Source organism: Lycorma delicatula, chromosome 8 (assembly GCF_047948215.1).
Source record: "Lycorma delicatula isolate Av1 chromosome 8, ASM4794821v1, whole genome shotgun sequence".
Taxonomy (NCBI): Eukaryota; Metazoa; Arthropoda; class Insecta; order Hemiptera; family Fulgoridae; genus Lycorma; species Lycorma delicatula.
In genome coordinates this window covers 109,972,594-109,996,357 of record NC_134462.1, presented here as the reverse complement: position 1 = coordinate 109,996,357, position 23,764 = coordinate 109,972,594, and the positions used below count along the sequence as shown (strand labels likewise).

General features: G+C 30.4%; 1 protein-coding gene across 4 annotated transcripts in view; it reads left to right on the top strand.

Annotated features, from left to right (window-relative positions):
- cyc (basic helix-loop-helix ARNT-like protein cyc) overlaps positions 1-23,764 on the top strand; it is a 312,750-nt gene that overhangs the window by 144,349 nt on the left and 144,637 nt on the right. For 3 of the 4 annotated variants that reach the window (XM_075372437.1, XM_075372436.1, XM_075372439.1), the window contains exon 1: positions 23,590-23,753. The exons of the other annotated variant lie outside the window; for it this stretch is intronic. The gene's annotated coding sequence lies outside the window, so the exon portion shown is untranslated. Of the gene's footprint in view, positions 1-23,589; positions 23,754-23,764 lie in introns of those variants that run through there. 4 annotated transcript variants of the gene reach the window in all.

The window sequence follows — 23,764 nt, the reverse complement described above, 5'->3', positions numbered from 1 at the left end:
GTTCATGTTAATTATTTAAAATATAAATACATGAATTAATGTTAAGGTAATTATATTAAATATAAAAATCTGATGTGGACCTCACATAACTTCCTTGTACGCCTATTAAATTACATTAAACATTTTTTTTTTTTTTTTTTAATAAGTTCATAAAATTTTATTTCATTTAAAATTCCTGATATTTTTTCTTTTTCTTTTTTTTTGTTTTATTGAATTCTTGATCGTAAAAATTTTTTAACAATGAAAGGTTAATAATTATTAATAAATCAATATATTTAAAATAAAAAAAAAAGTTAAAAAAAACGAGATGAAGTCTGATTCGAACCGATGTGCCTTACCCTAAGATCCAAATATTTCATTAATTAAAATTTTATTTGCCTACAACTCTGAAACCATTGAAAATAAATACCGTGATATATTATTATATAATCTGATATATTGTTGGAAAGCTATTAGTGAGACCTTATTACTGCAGATAAGAAAAAGTACAAAGTTGGATACTTGTAGTCCAGTCGATAGCAATCAAAAAGGAAGGTGCACAACTAAATGTTACAACAGTCCTAAATTCAAAATTTTAGTTTCCTGCGGTTAATAGTTTTTGAGTTATGCGAGATACATATGTACACGTACGTACAGACGTCACGCCGAAACTAGTCAAAATGTTTACAGAGATGGTCAAAATGGATATTTCCGTTCAAATCTGAAAACCGAATTTTTCGCGATCAAACGTACCTGCAAAATAATTCACAATTCAAAAACCGCTATAGAGATCCTATTTGTTCACGTGTTTACGTACACCTTCAACAGATGCTGATAAATAGCGTTTTTTTTTTTACTTTTTTTGTTTTAAATTCATTGACAGAATAATATTGTTTCCTTAAAAGAAAATCTTTATATTACGAGTAAATCTTCATATTAAATCTTTTAATATTTTAAATAAATTGATGGAAATATTTACCTAATGATTTGGTCAATTATTCAAATTGGCGACGGAAGAAAGGAGCTTATAGCACTTTCTTATAAGTCGGAGTATCTATTGAGTTATACAAAAAGAGGTCCCTTGTTTGGTTTGACAAAGGTGAATATTGTTATTATTTTGGAATAAGTGACTATTTTTTTAGCAAAAATTGCAAATTCTTAAATACAGGGTGTCCCATATAAAACGCAACCCAACCTTATATTGGTAGGTATTGAAATAATAAAAAGGAATGTGTAAATGTAAATGTAATTTTTATTATTACCATCATTTACCATCATTACCTTACATTTAGAGTAAATGTTGGAAGTGGCCGCCATCTTCTTGAATACAAGCTTCAATTCTTTTTACAGCATTTCTTGCAACTTTTTTCAAAGTTTGTGGCTGGATATTTAATAAAGGTTGTTCAATATTGACTTTCGATTGTTCGAAAGTGTTCGTAGTTTGTTGCTGTAGGCTTTTTCTTTGAGGTAACCCCGTAGAAAAAATCTGCCTCGACCGATAACACGATTACCAAAAAAATTCCTCAGAAGTTGAACCTGCGTAGTGCGATGTCGCACCGTTATGTTGTAGCCAGCAGTGTGTGTCTTCCTCTTCCAAGAGTGCGATGAACTGAAATAAAATATGCTGATAGCGTTCTGCATTAATGATGTACTGGAAAAAAATAGGGCCGATTATTTTCTTCCCCGATATCGCGCACCACACGCTCGACTTCTGTGGGTGTAATTGTTCTTCGTGATAAACGTGGGGATTTTCAGCACTCCAAATTCTACTGTTTTGGCCGTTTACGTAGCCATCCAAATAAAACAACGCTTCATCTGTGAAAAATAACGAATCCATAACATTACTTCCCTCACGCAGAAATCGACGGAACCGTTGACAATATTGTAGCCGTTATCCTTTGTCGGGCTCAAGAAGTCGATGAACCGTTTGAATGCGATAAGGTCGTAATTGTAATCGTTTGGTCGCCGGATGAACAGTTGATTTGGACAAATTAATTTCAGTAGACAAACGTCTGATCGATTTATTTGGCGAGGCGAGTAATCGGTCTTTGATTTCAGTGACTGTATCTGTGTTCAACACTGACGCAGATCTTTTGTGTTGCTTGTTATTAACAGAACCCGTCTCTCTAAATTTTACGACTAACCTTAATACTGATGTTTTGTTAAGAGCTGGTTTATCTGGGTACTTATGGCGAAACAAATCTTGCACTGCAACCGCTGATTTCGTACTGAAGTATGACTGAACAATGAAAACACGTTCATTTAACGAAAACACCATCTTGTCTCTAGCAATACACTGAACGTTATGATTGCATTGTTGTTACTATCGGTAGTGTTCTACTGCGTCGCCGCGATGTTCATATGTTGGACGAATCCATTTCAGTAACGAGTAGGGGAGTAAGCTTGACTTTTGAAATTTCATGGATGAGCGATTGATGGGTTGCGTTTTATATGGGACACTCTGTATATATATAGAAGTAATCTGACCAAGTTTGATCAAAATCGGCTCAGTAGTTCTGCAATATAAGGTGATTTAGTGGTCAGCACTGGTAAAATTTCTATCAGGTTTTTTAGGTTCTTAGGTGTCAAAAGTAGAAGATTCGGTGAAAACCGCATATGCACAAATTGGACCGATACAATACTTTTCCTTCTAAAGCTACAGCGCTATTTTGACGGGAAAGTAAAAATGAACTATCGGATCATTCTTTGAGAACCTCTGGACTCCCAGTCGGCCCAGGGTTCTCCGGAGCTGCGGGGCCTTTCCCAGGGCCGCAGATCTCACTTCGCTCGTCATTCATGTTTAGCCAGAGGGCTCCGACCCCTGTAACCCCTCGCAGTGTTCGTTACCCTCATAATTATGAGAATAATGCTGATAAATAACAATTCAAACATTCAGGCTTTATAAAAAACTGAAAAATAAAGTAAATTACGGAAGACAGAATAGTAATAACTTCTATGTACGCCTTTCTTCCTTTTTTCCTGTTTAGCCTCCGGGAATTACCGTTTAGGTGTTACTTCAGAGGATGAATGAGGATGATATGTATAAGTGCAGTCTTGTACAGTCTCAGTTCGACCGTTCCCGAGATGTATGGTTAATTGAAACCCAACCACCAAAGAACACCGGTATCCACGATGTAGTACTCAAATCCGTATTAAAGTAACTGCCTTTACTAGGACTTGAACGCTGAAACTCTAGACTTCCAAATCAGCTGATGGGAAGACACGTTCACCATTAGAGCAGCCCGGTGGGTTAGAATAGTAGTAATTATGATAACTAAAGTACACATACCTTTGACGATCAAAAATTCACAATTTATTTCTGTTACCGTGGTGACAGAAATATATTAATGAAGTAAAAGGGTTAGTTTTTTTTTCTTTAATGGATATTTTTAATTCATAATTTCCTCCCCCCCCCCCAAAGGAAGCTAAGGCTTCGGTCTATGGATTTAAACCTTCCCTGGGATAACGCGAATGTATCCTGCAAATTTGAAAACAATCCTTCGGTTTCTTCTCCCGTGGTGCGAGAACATACAAAGAAATAGACAAACTTTCGGTTTTTTTGTAAGGAAACTTTAAAAGCTATTTTTTTGTTTGCAACTATCCAAAATTTTGTAATTCGACCTATTATTAATTACGTTAATTATGATCGTAAAACTGATTTAATAAGTCATATAGATATAATATAACTTCGAAAATAAATTGCTATCAATTTTAATACTTTTGGTAAAAAAATAAATTAAGGTCTAAATAATTAAATATTAAACTTTATGAAATTCTTGAAAAATTCAGCAACATATATTTGTTAGTTTTTACTTTATTCAAAATATTACGTTAAAAAAACATTCGCTGGTTCAAAGAGATGTTATTGAATAGAAATTTCGAAGAAGTGATACTATAATTCAATTTATTTTGTATTAAAATACAACTGTAACTCAAATAAGTTACGGACATAACACTGGTCAGGAGACAGACTGATATATGCGGTCGCGCGTACACATTTGTAGAGGTGACTGGAGCGCATTCAAATCATTATAAATCGATACAATTATTTATGTAGTCGTAAATCCAGATACTTCTAATCTGTATATACTTTTTCGTCATAAGTGCACATGTCTTGTGAAATTTAAATTTAAAAAAAAAATAAAATAAAAAAATTGCCACGGTTCTGATAAACTTTCCCGATAAATATAAGTGTAATAAATTTAAACAAAAAATAAAGCTCTGCACGAAGTTTAAAGTTTCAGATAATTTTTTTTTTTTTTAATTTGGGAAAAACGTTTTAAGAAAACATCCTTCCCTTTGAGACCCATAGACTAAAAATTCAACAGCATCATTTTCCACATATATAAAAAATGATGAAGCCTGTGAAAGGTTTTGATCCACCCAATCATCGATTATATGCCAATACATATATACGTTTCGTACTCAGAATTCAAACTAAATTATAAGGCTATTTAAGACAAGATTACAGTTTTTTATTGTTGTTATAAATATTAAATACTGAGTTGTAATTTTTAGGTATTCAAAAGAAAAAAGTATTTGTTTATACCGGGTGGTATTTTAAGTATGGAAACAGCTTTATACTGAATATCTGAGAGGTATTTGGAGGCAGAAAGAAATGGTGTTTTACGTAGTTTAAAAAAAAATGCATTATGGTGAGTTAAGTTGCAATAAGTTGCATTGCTTCAATGTAATATACTACAAACTGTACTGTTGTAAATTAATAGCAGATAAGTAACAAATATCAGCTGATATTAACACTGGAAGTTAATTTTTATTTGGAAAATAACATCAATTGCTGTAGCCGTTTAATTTGTTGTTGTGTTGTTAATTTTTGTTTTTTTATTATTATCAATATTTCTGAACTGTTTAAAGTTCCTTATTGCATGCATTATGAATGTAAAATGCAATGAAATTGTTCATGCAGCATGTTTTACCTCGTTTTATTGTTAAAACGATTTTTCCGTCATTGCAATTTTGAATGTTTATAACTCGATAACAGAGTTATTAACAGAAAAACGGTTTTCACCATTGCGTTTCTTGTAAAATTTTTAATCAAAATTATGTGTCTGTCATATGTCCAACTTTCTATTTAAAAAAAAATTAAGTTTGATTCAATATGGTGGAAAAAGATTAAAAACCAGCATATTGTAGATTTTTTCAACTGCGTAGCATACCATTTTTTCCTGCCTCAAATACTTTTCAGATATGCAGTAGCGTTATCCATTCTTAAATGTCACCCGGTGTATTTCATTGTTGTACATTACTAGTATATTGTAATAAATAATAATAATCACCTGTTAATTCCTAAATTAGTTTGCTTAAGATAAAATTAATAATTCACGAAAAAACTTTTCAAATCCATGGATTCTTTATCAGATATAGACTGCTACAATATCAGATAATATATTAGCATCATTACTAGACATGTGAAACCTGATAGTTGTCTTTATTACCTCATCGGTAATACAGTATTTTATTTATAATTGATGATGATTGCATGAATTCGAAAAACGTTGTTTTGTAAATTAAGGTTTTAAATTTATATTAAACTTGGTTTTTTGGAGTATTTATATGTATATATATATATCCTACCCTACAAAACGGAATTTGTATGTGCGTGTGTGTGTCCCTTAACTTAGCACTGGAATGTACCGATCAGTAACGGAAAATCGCGATTCGTTAGTACATGTCTCGTGGTGATCAGGTGTACATTGTTATATCATTATATATCGATATACCATATGTAAATATCGATATATATCCATTAATATATATATAGAAGTTTTGGGAAAATTTAGTACTTTTTTTTGGTAGGTATGGCTGGAACCCGATATTACACACAATGCGCCCGATATTACCAAAACGCGCCCGCACATACGGGGACGTTGTGGTACCTGCGAGCAGATTTTTTTGTCATCATACGTAAAACCCTCCAAAAAAAAAAAAAATTAACCGGTTCCGAATTTTCGGACGAAAATCGCAAATATCTCGTAAACGGTAGGTCCTAGCGATCTGAAATTATGTTTCGACTCCCTTCGACGACAACTCTATACGCTTCCAGTGGTACCCATCCGATGACAATATTTTCAAGTACCCTCGAGGCGCCGTTTGGAAATTGGCGAAGGGGTGCCACCGTAATATCTCCGCAATCGCTCGTCTGATTTTCACGATACAAACGGCGTATATATTAGCAGGCCGAGCGCTAACTGTTTAACGCATCGGGTACACTCTTGATCGACCGGATCTTGGTTATCCGGAAATTAAATCGTTTAGCACTATGTTTTGATGGCACTCACCCATCGTAAAACGTACCGATCCCATCTTTCGCTAAGTACGCTTCATTATAGGCAAGTATTATTTTAAAGCGGTCAAACCTGTGCGCTAGTGCAGCTTTAAAGTATAAACTTATGAAGACTAAAAAGTAGAAGATAAAAAATATGTAAAAAACGTTTAAAACACCATTCTTAAAATAAACGCGCTAAAATGTAAAATACAATTTTAGGACGGTATGTCACAACGAATTTGACAACCAGCTTTGATGGTGATATGTAAAATTATGTGAAAGTCATAGCTTCAAATTAAAAATTTGATGTTTTTGCCAATTTTTAATTTGAAGATATGACTTTCACATAATTTTGTATCTCACCATCAAAGCTTGTCAAATCCGTTCTGAGATAACGTCCTAAAATTATTTTTTTTACATTTTAGTGCGCAATTATACATATACATATATATATATATATATATATATATGAATACCTAAACGGAGAAGTGAGAACCATTAAATCAAAGGAAATCAAAAGTTTAATTCGAATAAGAGCAAGATTTAGATAGACTACGTGGTAAGGGATTTACATCTATCTACCTCTAGGCGGATAACTTTAGTAATGGTGTATATATAAAACTTATTAATAAATTCTTTTTCTATAAAGTTATATTTTATAATACGTGACTACTAAATCATTAGCATTTATTTACACGATTTATTTCGAGAAGTAAAATTAATTTGTTTACGTCACGAAAGAAACAGCGCTTCGCTTTTAAACAACTCTTACAGGTTAAGTACAAGGTCTGTACTATGTCTGAAGTGACTGTAACATCTTCACACAGACGGAAGAGATTGGTAATAGTTTTAATGCAAATTTTTCTTTCCTTGAAAACCGTTTTTTCTATCTCGTTAACTGACATTATGAAAATATGTGCGAGTATAATTTATATTGGTAAAACCCATAAATAGAATGGAAAAAAACTTCCTACTTTTACTGACAGATGAAATTTTGTTTATTTTTGATAGGTCGCCTTTAGAAAATGCTAATTAGATGAATTTTAATAAGTATCTGAATCGTAGGTGTTCTTGAATAAAAGTAATTTTTACCGGCTTTTCGAAGAAAATGACATATTACTTTCGGTCGCATGGTGAAAATAAATTTTCTATACGTTTGCGTATTTTTATAGAATTTTTCTTTAATTTTCTTGAAAGTAACTTTTTAAAGTTTTTTAAAAGTAAAACCTTTACCTTTTAATGTTTATTTTATTGAACTCAGAAAAGCTTAAAGCCTTGAAAAATACAAAAATTCGGGTGGAGAACGTTTTTTGCATGTATTATAACAAATTATAAAGTAAAGATACAAGAATTATATATTTATTTATTTTTTTAAATATTTTATGTAAAGCTATTAGTTATTATTTAAAAACAGTGTTTACAAATAAGGAAATAATTATATTAATAGAATACTTTACGTAAAAATAAGGGAGTTAAAAACAGATGATCCAAATATTGTCAATAAAAATTCATTTTTACGTTTCTCAGTATTCAAACAGGCCTCGGATATTGTTTAACACTCTACTGTTAGAAAAATTATATAACTAGACTCACCAATTAATTCATTGACACGGCCAAAAAAAAAAAAAAAACTGTTTTAATCACGAATATTGACCGTTTCGCTGGGTGTGAAAGATGCAGTAGAACTTGAAGTTATTGTGCTTTATCTAATAAATAAAATTTAAAACAATTCATCATATACTTAGTAAAAAATAAAATAATATTGCATATTGTATAATTCTCTGTTTATTTCTGATAATTTCGTCACATTAAAATAACTTCGTTTAGAGATGGCCAAATAGCTTAATTTGATTTTGTTTTAGTCATCCTGAAAACAAAAATTAAAATCAGGCAAAGGATGACATAAATTTCCCGCTTCTCCCTTGATAGACCTTTATTTCAAATACATCACTGGATTTTAAACGTGGACTTTCTGTTTAAAATATATCAAACGATTTATGAAATACAAATGGGATTTATAGCAATTTTGGAAATAGATTTTAGTAAACAGTTTTAGAAATCGGTTCTACAGTATTACTAGAGATTCTGCCGATATTTCAATAGTTGATACCATATGTGTAGCAATTTCCTCTTGTATAAGTTAATAATCTGCTGTATATTTGTATATTTTCCTTAAAAAAAAATTTTTTAATGAAATTTCCTGGTTTAATATATAATCCCTTTAGAAGAAAACTAATAAATGAGAAGACTGGTTCCATCATATCCTCTTGAATTTATGCGCGCAGATTGGAAATAATGCAATCCAATTTCATGCCTGTTTTGATGCATGAATTTTGGGTTCCAGTTTAATAATTTCAGTCATATCGCAGAAGTCTCATCAGTCGATTTGAATAAAATCGATTTTTTTCGAGTAGAAAGCTAATCAATTTATCTAATAAAACACTATTCGGTAAAGCCAATATTTACGGATACACTAATGATTAAAAAATTTAAATAGCTTCGATTTCGGAATTTTCAGGCTTATTTATTATATAGAACATGTTGTTGGGTACATGTAAACCAAATTTCAACAAAATATCTCAATTCTTTCTTAAGATATACATTTTTATGTAAAAACACAAAATTGCAAACCGAGGAAAATAAAGGAAACTAGAGCATTTATCTATCAATCCTTTAAACTTGGTCAACACCTCCAGAACATGCTGTCGGGGGAAAGAATTAAAAAAAAAATAAAAGCTTTGGGTTCCAAAATAAATAAATATATATATATATATATATATATATATATATATATATATATATATATATATATATACACACACACACATACAGGGTGTCCCATATAAAACGCAACCCAACCTTATATTGGTAGGTATTGAAATAATAAAAAGGCATGTGTAAATGTAAATGTAATTTTTATTATTACCATCCATTACCTTACATCTAGAGTAAATGTTGGAAGTGGCCGCCCTCTTCTTGAATACAAGCTTCAATTCTTTTTTACAGCGTTTCTTGCAACTTTTTTCAAAGTTTGTGGCTGGATATTTAATAAAGGTTGTTCAATATTGACTTTCAATTGTTCAAGTGTTCGTGGTTTGTTGCTGTAGGCTTTTTCTTTGAGGTAACCTCATAGAAAGAAATCCGCCGCAGTCAAATGTGGAGATCTTGGTGGTCACAAGCCGTTAACACGATTACCAAAGAATTGCTCGACGAAATCAGAAGTTGAACCTGCGTAGTGCGATGTCGCACCGTCATGTTGTAGCCAGCAGTGTCTGTCTTCCTCTTCCAAGAGTGCGATGAACTGAAATAAAATATGCTTATAGCGTTCTGCATTAATGATGTACCCGAAAAAAAAAAGGACCGATTATTTTCTTCCCCGATATCGCGCACCACACGCCCGACTTCTCCGGGTGTAATTTTTTTTCGTGATGAACGTGGGGATTTTCCGCACTCCAAATTCTACTGTTTTGGCTGTTTACGTAGCCATCCAAATGAAACCACGCTTCATCTGTGAAAAATAACGAATCCATAACGTCAATTCCCTCACGCAGAAATCGACGGAACCGTTGACAATATTGTAGCCGTTTTCCTTTGTCGGGCTCAAGAAGTCGATGAACCGTTTGAATGCGATAAGGTCGTAATTGTAATCGTTTGGTCGCCGGATGAACAGTTGATTTGGACAAATTAATTTCAGCAGACAAACGTCTGATCGATTTATTTGGCGAGGCGAGTAATCGGTCTTTGATTTCAGTGACTGTATCTGTGTTCAACACTGACGCAGATCTTTTGTGTTGCTTGTTATTAACAGAACCCGTCTCTCTAAATTTTGCGACTAACCTAAATACTGATGTTTTTTTAGGAGCTGGTTTATCTGGGTACTTATGGCGAAACAAATCTTGCACTGCAACCACTGATTTCGTACTGAAATACGACTCAACAATGAAAACACATTCATCCAGCGAAAACACCATCTTGTCTTTAGCAATACACTGAACGTTATGATTTCATTGTTGTTACTATCGGTAGTGTTCTACTGCGTCGCCGCGATGTTCATTTGTTGGACGAGTCCATTTCAGTAACGAGTAGGGGAGTAAGCTTGACTTTTGAAATTTCATGGATGAGTGATTGATGGGTTTCGTTTTATATGGGACACCCTGTATTTGTGATAACTTTCAACTTTTTTAGTTACCAGGTTTTCCAGATATAAAGTGAAAACTGTTTATAAATAGTGTTAAATATCCTCTCGCTTGTAATTCCAATCGACTTAATACTTTGGAATTTTAATAACTTAATTTTTTAATCTATTACTTTCATCATTCTGAAGCTCAATTTTTTATTACCACTGTACAAAAATTAAAAGGATTAAAAATGGATGGGACACCTCCTCCTTGTTTAATATTTTTCTAAAATTTAAATATCCAATACGCCTTATACAGAAACTTTTTGAGACGTTTTCGGAGAATTTATATTTAACTAGTCCGAAAATATTAATCAAACTGCAGCCCCGCATCTGTACGTACGTATATATATCTTCCAGAAGGTTACACGGTTTGTTTTTTTTTTTACCTTTTTTGGACTCACGGGGTCGTGAAACGTTAAAATTCACAAAACACCCAACATCGAAATTTTTAACCGAAGACTATACTTTCTCTTTACAGTTATAGCTCCTAATAGCAGCGATAAATATTTCATGTTTTTCTCAAATTCCAAAACAGTTTTTTTTTTTCAACTTTTTTAGTATCTATAAATGTTTGAGATAATTACGGATTTAACATTTGAATATATTTTAAATACTGTAAATTTAAAATAAAAGAAAACCAAAATTAATTTAGAATAATGGAAAGTTGAAATAACGTTTAGAATAATATTACAAATTTTGACTAGATAGAAAAATAAATATTAAAAATTAAAATCACGACTGCCGAAAAAAAACATTGTTGATAAATATTGCTTTTTTTGTTCCGTGATATTGTATTATACTAGCAAACCACCGTTTGAATTTTGATAACCGGAAGATTGGTTGCGAAGATATGAGCACCCCATTGCACTTCCCAAAACAGCACACCAGGGGCACCCCGTTTGTTACCAGTTGATGGTGATGATTGGTCTAGCCTCGCACGAAGTACTCGCATTACCTCACCATTAGCCTCACACGTAGTCCTCCACGGAAAGTCAATTATTATTAAGGAGAAATATTTATAAACTTTTTTAAATTCAATCAGTATTATTTTATTTTATTTAACACGTAAATTTAATTTCTTAATTTTGTAATATTATTCATTCGATTGAATCGAATCATTCAGTTCAAATCTAACTAGCACAGTGATAGAGGCTCACAGTTCACAGTTTAGTAATTCAATTCATTAAAGTTTGTGCTTCAACAAGCAAATCTTCACTGCTACACATATATTTATATATACATATATATATATATAAACATACATATTTATATTGCCTACAATACTCCCCGTAACGTAAGGATTCCAACGCGAGGTCATACATCTAAATCGGTTCAGACGTTGAGCTCTTACGGTGAAAGAAACATACAAACAAACACTCTGAATACATTACATTTCTTTTTGACCTGTTGTGGAAATAGAATGACAATTTTGTTTTTGATATTTATTTCCTGTTTCATATTACAAAACTATTATTGAAATTTCTTTGAAAATTTATTACGTAACTTAAACAACGTTGTTACACAAATGAGTTTGTTCAAATGATAAAAAATGTCTTATTATTAATTAAGAGCAGATGTCTAACTGATGGTTAAATATTAATAAAAACTTTACCAACGGTCGGTTTGAATATATAATATAAAATTTAAAGAAGCTTCTATTCCGATGGTTGGTATTCTCTACAAGTTAATCTATCACGCGATCGCAAGTTATGACTCCAAAAATATGAGCATTTTTCGTTACGGATGATATTGTTCAATGCAAAAGATAATTTTGAATTCATTGTATTACACGAACACTTTAAACTGTTTCGTAGCTTTACTAACATAAAAATATGTATAAAAAACAAATAAAAGTTGTTTATATTAAAAAAATTAACTGGTGAAGGCTATTTTTTTTTATGTTAATGAAAATATGATAATATTTCTAATATCTATAGAACTAAATTTCTGTATGTTATTATTAGATCAAAAATTAACCTGGGATGATCAAATTGATTTCATTTGTAACAAAATCAAACCGTTCTGTTTTACTCTGAAGCGCTTTTATAAAACATTATGTTGGTCGTTATATACATTATTATACATGCATAATATATTTCCATGTGAAGTATAATATTATCTCTTGGGACATCCTCAGAAAGTTAGAATTAGATTTTTAGATACGAAAATTAGCTGTCAAGTCATTGTTTCGTACCCAAAAGTATGAATTATATAGATCGATACTAGCCGACCCATCTAGCCAGAATCTGAATCCTCGGGACTCAAGTCAGCCTAGGTGAATCCCGGAGTCAACTCAGTGGCTCCTTGGAGCTTCCCTGGGCCAAGGAGCCTACCCCATGACCCCCATCATCAATTTGCCAGGGGCACCGGCGTCCTGAAGACCCGCAGAGTTACTTCGGTCGCCATTCCTATCTACCTAGAGAGCTCTATCCCCTGGACCCCCGCATTGAACGTTATCCTCATGGTTGTGAGAATAATACTGATAAATAATAATTGCAGTATTCAGGAAACTAAATTACAAAAGATAGAATAATAATAATTATGGTAACTAATTAAATACTTTTCCTGGTAAGGCTGCCCTTGAGATGCTTATTATTCTTTAAAACGGCTCTACTGGCTTCAGTAGTGACTTATGACTGATGAAAGATTGCTTACATCAATTAGATTATATTCCTATTTAAAACATATTAAAAAAAAAAAAAAAATAGCATTTATAATTTTATGTAATTCTATTTTGCTTTATTTTTGGATACCGAAATTTTAAACATTGTTTCTGTATGTTTATGCAATTATTCTCGTATTCTTATAATATGTATTTACGTAATTTGAACGACAGTTTTTTTTTTTTACTTTATTTTCTTTTTTAGTGGAAATTCCAGCTAAGAATATTTTACGTCTTTTAATTTGTTGTTTAATAAAAAAGTAAGCTTAAAGAATTTACGTAAATACTGATATGTGGGTAAATACTGTTACAACGTATTACATAACATGCATAGGTAATGGCGTTACACACACACACACACACACACACACACACACACACACACACACACACACACACACACACACATTATATGATAAAGAGTGGGTATAGTAAACCGAATGTGTAAGTGAAATGAGAATATACACATTATATATATATATATAATCCAATCATGAACCACGCTATTGGTTGCCAACTTGACCACCCTAATATGTCCTCTTTTGTTTCCTTTAATTCTCATTCCTACATTTCGCGTCATCCCTCATTATTCTATCTCTTTCTACCTATTTTTGTACGTTACATGATTATTATTTTCTTTCTTTTTTTTTGTATATAAAAATTTATAACTTTAAATGCAAAACAAAAGATTTATTAAAAAAAGGTTTTGTTATTAATATATAATTATCATAATGAAATGCCTATAATCTGTATTATGTTGTTTTAGAGATTAGCATTCTTTTTTAAATATATTGAAAATTAAAAAAAAATAAGATTATACACACATATATAAATATAAATCTATCAAATTTACTATGAGATAAGATTTTTAAATTGCATATTTAGTTTTTTATTAAATATGACCTTGATTTAATAATTTCGTATTTTAAAATAAATTAAGAATATATATATGGGGTATATGCTGAATAGAAAAATTAAGTTTAGAAAATGCTAGTCCTCGAGATTATCTATTTTTTAGTACGAGATCGTCATACTCCAAACACTCAGGGGGAAAGACAACTAAAAAATGTTATATATCTGGGAAAAATTTTTTCAAAGGAACTAATAAATAAAACTTTTGACGTAAACCACTTCAGGGTAACTAAAATTGGCACCATTTACACAACAAGTTATAGAAGTGCTTAAATAACTGTTCAGTAGTGAAATGGTCAAAAAATAAAATTTTCAAATGCTCCTATCTCAGAACGATGCATTTTTCTGTATGAGATCATTATTCGGGATAGACTCGTAGTGTAGGTCAATTTTAAAACTAGGTATTAAAAAGTTATTAAATGGGGGTCACTTTGGTTATGCTTGTCGTAGCCCCAAGTTTTTTAAGTCAAATTTTTGTTATTCAAAAGAATCCTTTAAAATAATGTCTCATAATCCTACTCTTTAAATTAAACATTTTTGAATTAGTACTTTATGGGAGGGGGCTGAAGATTTGAGTTGCTATACTTTAATCCTCTGTATACGTACTCTTCTGTACACACACTCACTCATTTATACACATGTGTGTGTGTGTGTGTGTGCGCGCACACACACACACACATATATATATATATAAGGATATCTTAAACATGGCACTGCTATAACTTTGACAAATATTACTTGAGAGGCTTTTGCTTTGTGTATCCAAATGAAAGTTTGTTGCTAGTGATTACGCACATATCATAGAAAAGGGATATGTGAAGGGACTAGAAAACGGCATGTCTTCAGTTTTTTATTTTGTTGGTGAAGGTTTACTAAAATAAGCTCATCGGGAATGAAATTCTAAAGCAGAAAGCATGATCAGTCCCAACGGGCTGCTCTAGTGGTTAACTCGTCATCGTAAATCAGCTGATTTTGAAGTCGAGAGTTCTAAGGTTCAAATTCTACTAAAGACAGTTACTTTTATGCGGATTTGAATACTAGATCGTGGATACTGGTGTTCTTTGGTGGTTGGGTTTCAATTAACCACACGTCTCAGGAATGATTGACCTGAGACTGTACAAGTCTGCACTTCATTTACATTCATGCATATCATTCTCATTCATCCTTTAAAGTAATACCTTACGGTGGTTCCGGAGGCTCTCCGGAGAGCCTCTGGAGAGGTTCCGGAGAGAGGGTGGTTCCGTAATAGAGAAAGAAAGAGAGAGAAACATGACTTATAAACCAAATAAATAATGATAATAATAACAATAATAATAATAATAATAATAATAATAATAATAATAATAATGAAACAAACATCAAAAAAATTTATTTGAAAAATAATATTCTTAAATTTAATTTGTAAAATGTTTGTGCCAAATTAATAAAACAATTAATCTTTTTAAAAAGTTATTAACTCTTAAGTTGACTTTGATTTTAAGTGTGGAAGGTTAACGAAACTTAATTACACAAAAGTAATTTTTCGTGAATTTTTAACTTTGTTTTCTGATTATTATTACTTTTTTTTTTCTAATTTACTTGCATCTTTTTGTTTTATTGTATTTAAAATTTGGATTTTGCCTGATTAACGAAAAAACATACCTTTCGACACGCGGGAAGGCGGAGGTAGATTTCACCGGTGCTGAATAGGGAATAAAAAAGATTTCCACCTTAAAGTTAAAAAAAACTTCAAATTTACTCAATACGACAATGGGTGCACGTGAATAAAGTTTCACATGTTTAGCATAGACAAGCTCCCATCTTCTTACAATTCCAGCAACATTTTCGTCATCCCTTGCCGTAAGGGTTGGTCACAGCCCTTATCCAAAGAATAGTAGGTACTTTAATCGAATTCAGTATTTTATTTAATAAGAAAGTTACAGTGATAGTTTGTTTTTTTCTGTTTTGATCATCCCTTGCCGTAAAGGTTGGTCATATCAATAATTGTTATAGACAAAAGTTTTAGGTAATGTTTAGACGACTAACGACCACTTTAAACTTATTCGATACTGTGCCTATAAAGGGAGGTATCTTTTTTTTTGTCTTCAAAACCCTATTTTTTCCATCCGTCGGGCCAATGGTTGGTGATATCAGAAAACTTTACTTTGATAAGTTTTAGGCCCTTATCCAAAAAATAGTAGGAACTTTAAACGAATTCGATATTTTAATTAATAAGAAAGTTATAGGAATATTTGTTTTTTCGAAAAAAACCATTTCCACCCCCATGTTTCGATTTTGCCCATTAACGAACTCGATTGAGATTTTTTCGTTATATTTTATGCATCAATTTTAAAGTGATTCGCACAAAATGTTTATACTTGGTTAAGTATATGGTTTTGGAGTTTGGGGATGTGAAACGCGAAGATACGTCGAAATTTTCTGGAAGTCGAATCATGGTGGTACCCATTACAGTAGATAACTTTCTTATGAAATCTACCTAAAACGTGAGACTTGATGAAAATAAGAGGTGAAACATAAAGAAACATTGTAAAGAATTTCTTTGGTGTTTAAGTTAAGGGTGTTTGGAATATAAAATGTTTGTTATTTTTTATCTAAAAATTTCTATCACCAATTACTGAGATTATTCCAAAAAAAATACCTTAAATCTCATAAATAACATACAGTTGTATATCATTGTACTATTACTAGCTAATAGTATGCAGCAATGAAGAAAATTGAGAATGAAAAATATCTTCAAATTAGGTGTACAGATTTTTGTATTTATTTTTCCTAATTAAATGCCTACAAATTATTCCTGCGGAACAATAACTTAACTATAATTGACTTAAAGTAAAGAAAGCCCAACAGCAATTTACCTTTTTTGTATTTCATTTATTGTGGCTGGCACGTACCTGACCAGGACTCGAATCCAGAATCTCTGGATGAAAGGTAGAAAGACGCTACAACTCTGCTACGGAAATTGGTTAATATGTAAGATATATAAAAGTCTTACTGTTATATAAGTAGAAAAACATATCAGTGGTACCACTGTAGAAACGTCTTTAGTTTCAAAATAAAATATAGACATTGGAATCACGTCGTTTGGTGATGAATAAGACTTAAACATACAAAAAAAAAAAAAAAAAAAACATATGGGTCATATTGAAAACCTCGTTTATTTTTTAAATCTGTTAAAAATATCTATCAATCGAATGGGTCGGTTGAAATATCAAAAGAAGTCGTTTTGTAGTGTCATAAGTAAAACATTTTAGTTATGTAAGATGTATATTAATTAGTAATTCTATAAATATAATTTTGTTTAGGTAACCTTATATTTTGGTTTTTTAAATAGTTACAGGGCCAAAATTGCTTAATTTTATTAAATTTTTTATTTATTATTAAGAATGAAATTTTTCTTATTGTATAACATCACATGAGTGTCCTACTGCCGTACATAAATATTGTCAAGAAATAATCCTCGGCCGTTAATGTTTAGATATATTTTACAAACGCATGAATTTCTTATCACCAAAAATTCCCTGTTATTCTCAGAGTTTAACTGACGTGAGACGATTCGATCGCTTCGTCATTGTTTAAGTTAGGTAATTAAATTAAAAATCTGTATTTAATAATTTTTATTTGTTTAATTTGATTATTATTTTTATTTATCGTTCTCTTTGTTTTCTTATTCGAACAAACATTAATTTTGTCAAATTAATTTTTTGTTGTTTAAATTGTTGGATTTGTAGGAAGTATAATAATAAATATTTAAAACGAGTAAACCTGTAAATTTCCTTTTAATTGTATTCTTATTCTTAAAAAAATGATAAATTATTATTTATGAACAGCTTTTTAAATTTTTAATTATTACTGTTGTAAATTTTCATTAAAAAATTATTTTAAATTGTATCACACCAGCATTAAGTGCCGAAAGGTTAGATAATTTATTTTAATTAAAGTAATTTTAATCAGTTAATAAATATCTAGAAATTAATCAACAGTTTAAAGTTATATGATTTATTTATTAAAAGTTAAATTTCGTCTTTTTATTAAAATTATTTTCCAATAAAATTTGAATATACAAAAAAAAAGATTAAAGTTTTGTGTTATAAATGTTTCATAAATATTTTTTTTTCAAAAAGAAAAGATGACAAAGTACTTTGTGTTTGATAAGAAATATATATTTAAAAAAATCTGATGTGGACACTACATGACTTCCTTTGTAGCCTATAAAAGTATATACACCCATTTTTTTTTCAAATGGAACGTATACAAAATTTTATTTCATTAATAATTTCTGATTTTTTTACATATATTTTTTATTACTATAATTGAATTATTTATCGTAACTTTTTTTGGAATCAGAGGTTAATAATTATTAATAAATCAATAAATTTAAGTTAAAAAAGGAGATAAAGTCGGATTTGAACCTATGTGCCTTCTCCTTGTAAGACCCAAATATTTCATTAATTAAAATTTTATTTGGCTATAACTCTGGAAGCAATGAAAATAAGTACCAGTTATGATATATTGTTGAAAACTCTCAATGAGGGCTTATCACTGCAGTTAAGAAAAATTTCAAGATCCAATTTTTTTTGGATTTTGGGCTTTTTTGAACAATTTTGGTTCAGTCGATTACAATCAAAGGGAGAGGTGTACAACTAAATGCTACAACAGTCCCAAATCCAAAATTTCAACATTTTACGGCTAATGGTTTTTGGGTTATGCGAGATACGTACGTATAGTCTTCACGCCGAAACTAGTCAAAATGGATATTTCCGTTGAAATTTGAAAACCGAGATTTTTCGCCATTACAATACTTCCTTATAATGGAAATATCCATTTTAACCAACCCTGAATTCATTTTGACTAGTTTCGGCGTGCCATCTGTACGTACGTATGTAACTCAAAAACGATTAGCAGTAGGAAATTTTGGATTTAGGACTGTTGTAACATTTAGTTGTGCACATCCCCTTTTGATTGCAATCGACTGAACCAAAAGTGTTCAAAAAAGTCCAAAATTCAAAACAATTTGGATATTGGACTTTTTCTTATCTACAGTAATCAGCCATCGTTGAGAGCTTTTCAACAATATATCATAAGTGGTACTTATTCTCATTGGTACAGAGTTATAGCCAGATCCAAATACTTCATTAATTAAAGGATCTTCGATCCAAATACTTCATTAATTAAAGGTAAAGCAACACTAATAGGTTCGTACGTAGATTCGAATCAGACTTCATCTCCTTTTTTTTAATTTAAATATATTGATTTATTAATAATTATTAACCTCTGACTGTAAAAGTGCTTTATGATAAATAATAATTTCATAACAATAAAATAAAAAAATGAAAAGTATCAGAAGTTATTAATGAAATAAAATTTTATGTACTTTTCATTTAAAAAAAATGTGTATATGTAATTTAATAGGCGTACAAGGAAGTCATGTGGTGTCCAAATCAGATTTTTTATTTGTTACAAAATAACTGATAAAAATGATTAAAAATAATAATAATTAGAACTAGATAAATTATAAACAGTTAGATAATTATTAATGGTTATGAATAATTATAAACTTGTTTTTTTTTTTCAATTTGAACAGCTGTTTAACAATACATCATCTGTTTTCCTCATTTTTACAATTTATTTTGTAATGAATCAAATGGGGTTAATCTGAATTTTTTATTTATTTATTTTTTTTTTTTTGAGAGCCGCTATTTTTTTTCGATAAATCATAGGAGGTTGAAATTTTCAACAGAACATTTTTAAAGGTCTGTAAAATTCGAATAGAATTAGTGTGGGAACGGGCGTGTGATACTAAATCTAAAGCGTATACCTCTTCATGGGATTCTGTATATTATGCCAGTGAGTTTGTGTTTCTTCCAAAACCCAAAGGTTGGTGGGCATTGCAGTATTGTGAATAAAGCCTGTCTCTTAAATTTCCTTCCTTCACCTCTTCCATGAACCCTTGTCTAGATCTTCCTCTAAGCTTACTTTCCTCATTTAAACCCTCTATCAATGTAGTAAACCAGCTGGAATGATGAAGAAATTGATCATCATAATTTTCCTTTTTTTCATTTATTGACATGCAATCTCACTTATTTCATTATTGACAGTTTGTTCTTTTTTCACCCATTTTTGTTAGTACCTCCTCACTTTCCATTTTACCTGTCCAAGAAACCTTCATCAAAATTCTTCTCCATCACCATTTCTCGAAAGAATCAAGTTTATTCTTTTCTGTTTTTCTTTGGATCCATTTCTTGGAGGCATATTTACAGATTCTCCAGATTAAACTTTTTACCAGATGCTTTTCCTTGTTATGAGATCAATACTCATTGACTTCAGAAAAACTTCTATTTCTGTATAATGCTTCTGTAGCTTGCATTATTCTACTTTTAACATGTATTAAGATTCTACCATTCGATAACATATTACTTCCCAGGTATTTAAATGTAGTTGATTAAATCTACAAAGATTATTTGTTTAATTTTTGTTTTGTTAAGATTTATACTGAGTGAATAAATAGATAGACTGTAACATTACCTAAATAACATTAATGATGTCGATTTATGACCCCGCGTTGAAATCCTTACGTTATCAGCAGTGTCATTGGCTCTATATAAATATGGATCTATGTATATTTTTAAAAAATCATGACACTAGTATGTTTGAACATTTAAGTATGTTCTTTCTTGGTATATGCGAATTAAATTAATAAATTGGAATGATTACAGATTCTTCATTTGGCTCGGTATTATAAATACGTTATGTTCATAAGTTTTCGAATCGTGAATTTTTCTCGTTGATAAAAAACAATTATTAAAGACGACCGCCAAAAAAAAATAAAAAAGGACTAATATAAAAAAAAAATAGAACTAAAAAAGCGACAATAAATCGAACTAAAAAGATGAAAACAAGCTACACAAATGAAGGACAAAACAACGTTATGTAGTATTTAATTAAATAAAATAATGGGTGACTAATTAACTTTCGGACAGTTTTAATCTGTTTAAATAAATTTTTCATGTTGTAAAAATAGCAGACATTAAAAGTTGACTAATGATTAAGTTTTCACCTGCTCTTACATCGATAAGAAAATTTTTTTCTTTGATGAAAATTTTTAAATGCAGTCGGGGGGCTCTGAATAGGCTCCTCCCGACTGCATTAAAGGCCCACTTATTCTACATTAAAGAAAGGTAATGTCATCGGCTACATAAATATATATATGTTTAAATAAATTAAAAAAAAAAAGTTATACTAAATACAAAATTCACCCGCGCGCTCTAAATTAATTATACTACATTAGCAATTATCCTATATTAAAGAGCAATCTTTGTCAGCAATATTTTTACTTCCTTGAACGAAGTAAAAGAAGTATTGTGATCGCGAAAAATTTCGGTTTTCAGATGTCAACGGAAATATCCATTTTGACCTTCCCTGAATCCATTACGACTAGTTTCGGCGTGATGTCTGTACGTACGTACGTATATCGCATAACCCAAAAAGATTAGCTGTAGGATGTTGAAATTTTGGATTTAGGACTGTTGTAACATCTAGTTGTGCACCTCCTTTTTTGATTGCAATCGACTTGACCAAAAAGTCCAAAAAAGCCCAGAATCCAACAAAATGTGGATTTCGGACTTTTTCTTAACTGCAGTAATAAGCCCTCATTGAGAGCTTTTCAACGATATTCATAAGTGGTATTTATTTTCATTGGTACCAGAGTTATAGCCAAATAAAACTTTAATTAATGAAATATTTATATTTTACAAGGGGAAGGCACATCGGTTCGAATTCAACTTCATTTCCTTTTTTTAAATTTTTTATTTATTTAATATATATTGATTTAATTATTAATCTGTGTTTGTAAAAAAAAAAATGGCAAAAATATTAATTCAATAATAACAATAAAAAAAGAAAAATATTTTTTTAAAAATCAAAATTTATGCAAAATAAATTTTTATTTACTTTTAAAAATGTATATATGTAATTTAATAGGCGTACAATGAAGTCATGTGGTGTACATCAGATTTTTTTTTTTCAGTTGCGTTTTTTAATTTTTAATATTTATCTCTTATTTAAAAGAATATTGACCCCATTTATTAAATCCAGGATATCTGTTCAGGATATATCAGTAATTTAATAGAAATTAAATGTTCACTTTTTTTTTAGTTACTATGCACATAATTTTCATGGCTATCCGTATCTATATATAATAACAATTTTTTTTATTTTTTGAAAATTGGTAAGAATTCGTTATTTTTATGATTTTTAGGATGATTAATTTACCACATAAGCTTATTTATGCAAATAAAATATAAATTATTTATTACGTGAAAAATTTTAAGCCAGACCGGGATTCGAACACAGAACCTTATACATGAAAAACGACGGTATAGTACCCCTTCGTCAAGGAGATCGGAAAAATGTTTTAATTGTAATTTTATTCAGATATTATGCATGAATGGCCGAATCAAGCATATTCTATACGAACTTGGCTTAATATTCATTAAGTCGTCAATTAAGTTACGTCATAATAATGACGTAACTTTATAAATGTAATAATTGCCCTACCTTCTATTGACAAAAAAAGAAGAACTTTCCAAAAAGAAAAGAAATAAACTAAAATAAAAATTAAAGCCTTGTAAACGAAATAAAGCACATCAAAACATTTTAAAAAAAGTTTTTAATAGTTCCAATCTTGTTCCAAAAGAACCAATTTCTCTGTTCATCATTTATGGGGATGTTTCTTGAAAAATTTTCAAATATAAGTATTAAATTGACGTCGGAAAAATTTCTGCAATTTTTATAGAATTATTTTGTTTTTTAATTAAAATAGATTTTATGATAGAAAATGTAAGAAAATAATATTTTAATACTAATTTATTATTTGAATTGGAAAAAAAGGATTTCATCCTAAAACCTCCTTTTTTGTAATAAATTGTTCAATATTGACGCATTGTAAAGAGAAGTTTTAAAGGGTAAAATTTAAACAAATAGAATTGGTTCGTAAAAAAAAAAAACTTTTACGAGGAACATTTTTTTTAATATATTACTGCCCGTTTGCTGTTATCGAACATTTTTTTTTGTAAAATTTTATTTGGTTAAGTTGTATTTTTATGTAAAAAAGGTTGTTATTGATAAAAAATAAAAGAGTATAGAATCTTAAAAATAATACTCTTTATTACCTTATTTCAAGATTTTTATCGAGGGTTTTCTTAAAGGAATATAAAATAGGAAGCCATACCTCGAAAAAACCACCGGTTTATTTAGCTTCTATTACTATATTTGAAATGTATACGTGAGTAAATTTTCGAACACGGAACCGTTTGTTAAGCGATCATAAATTTTAATGAGACGTCTTGATATGTTTATAATTTTAAATGAACGATTTTAAGCTAATTGCATTTCGATGAATTAATAATAATAAAAAAATATTTTGTTTTACGGAGGAGTTGATACCAGTACGTTATACAAGTATATTGTATCAGTTTAATACATCCCCTCCACTTTGTTCACCGATCACTTGTAGAGTCTCGCGTCATAACGCAGGCAACTCAACTCACTCTACCAGTCGTGTCGGTATTTACTTCTCAGTCGATTGTTATGTCAGTTACATTTAGTCACTCGTTATTACTACTTGTTTTTGCGCTAAGATAAATAATGGTGTTGTGTTGTGTGTAATAGTGTGTGGCAGCGCTACCAGTCCAAGTTTAAATAACCCCGGCATGGCTTAAAACGCGCGCTGATATGCGGTTGGTTTTTA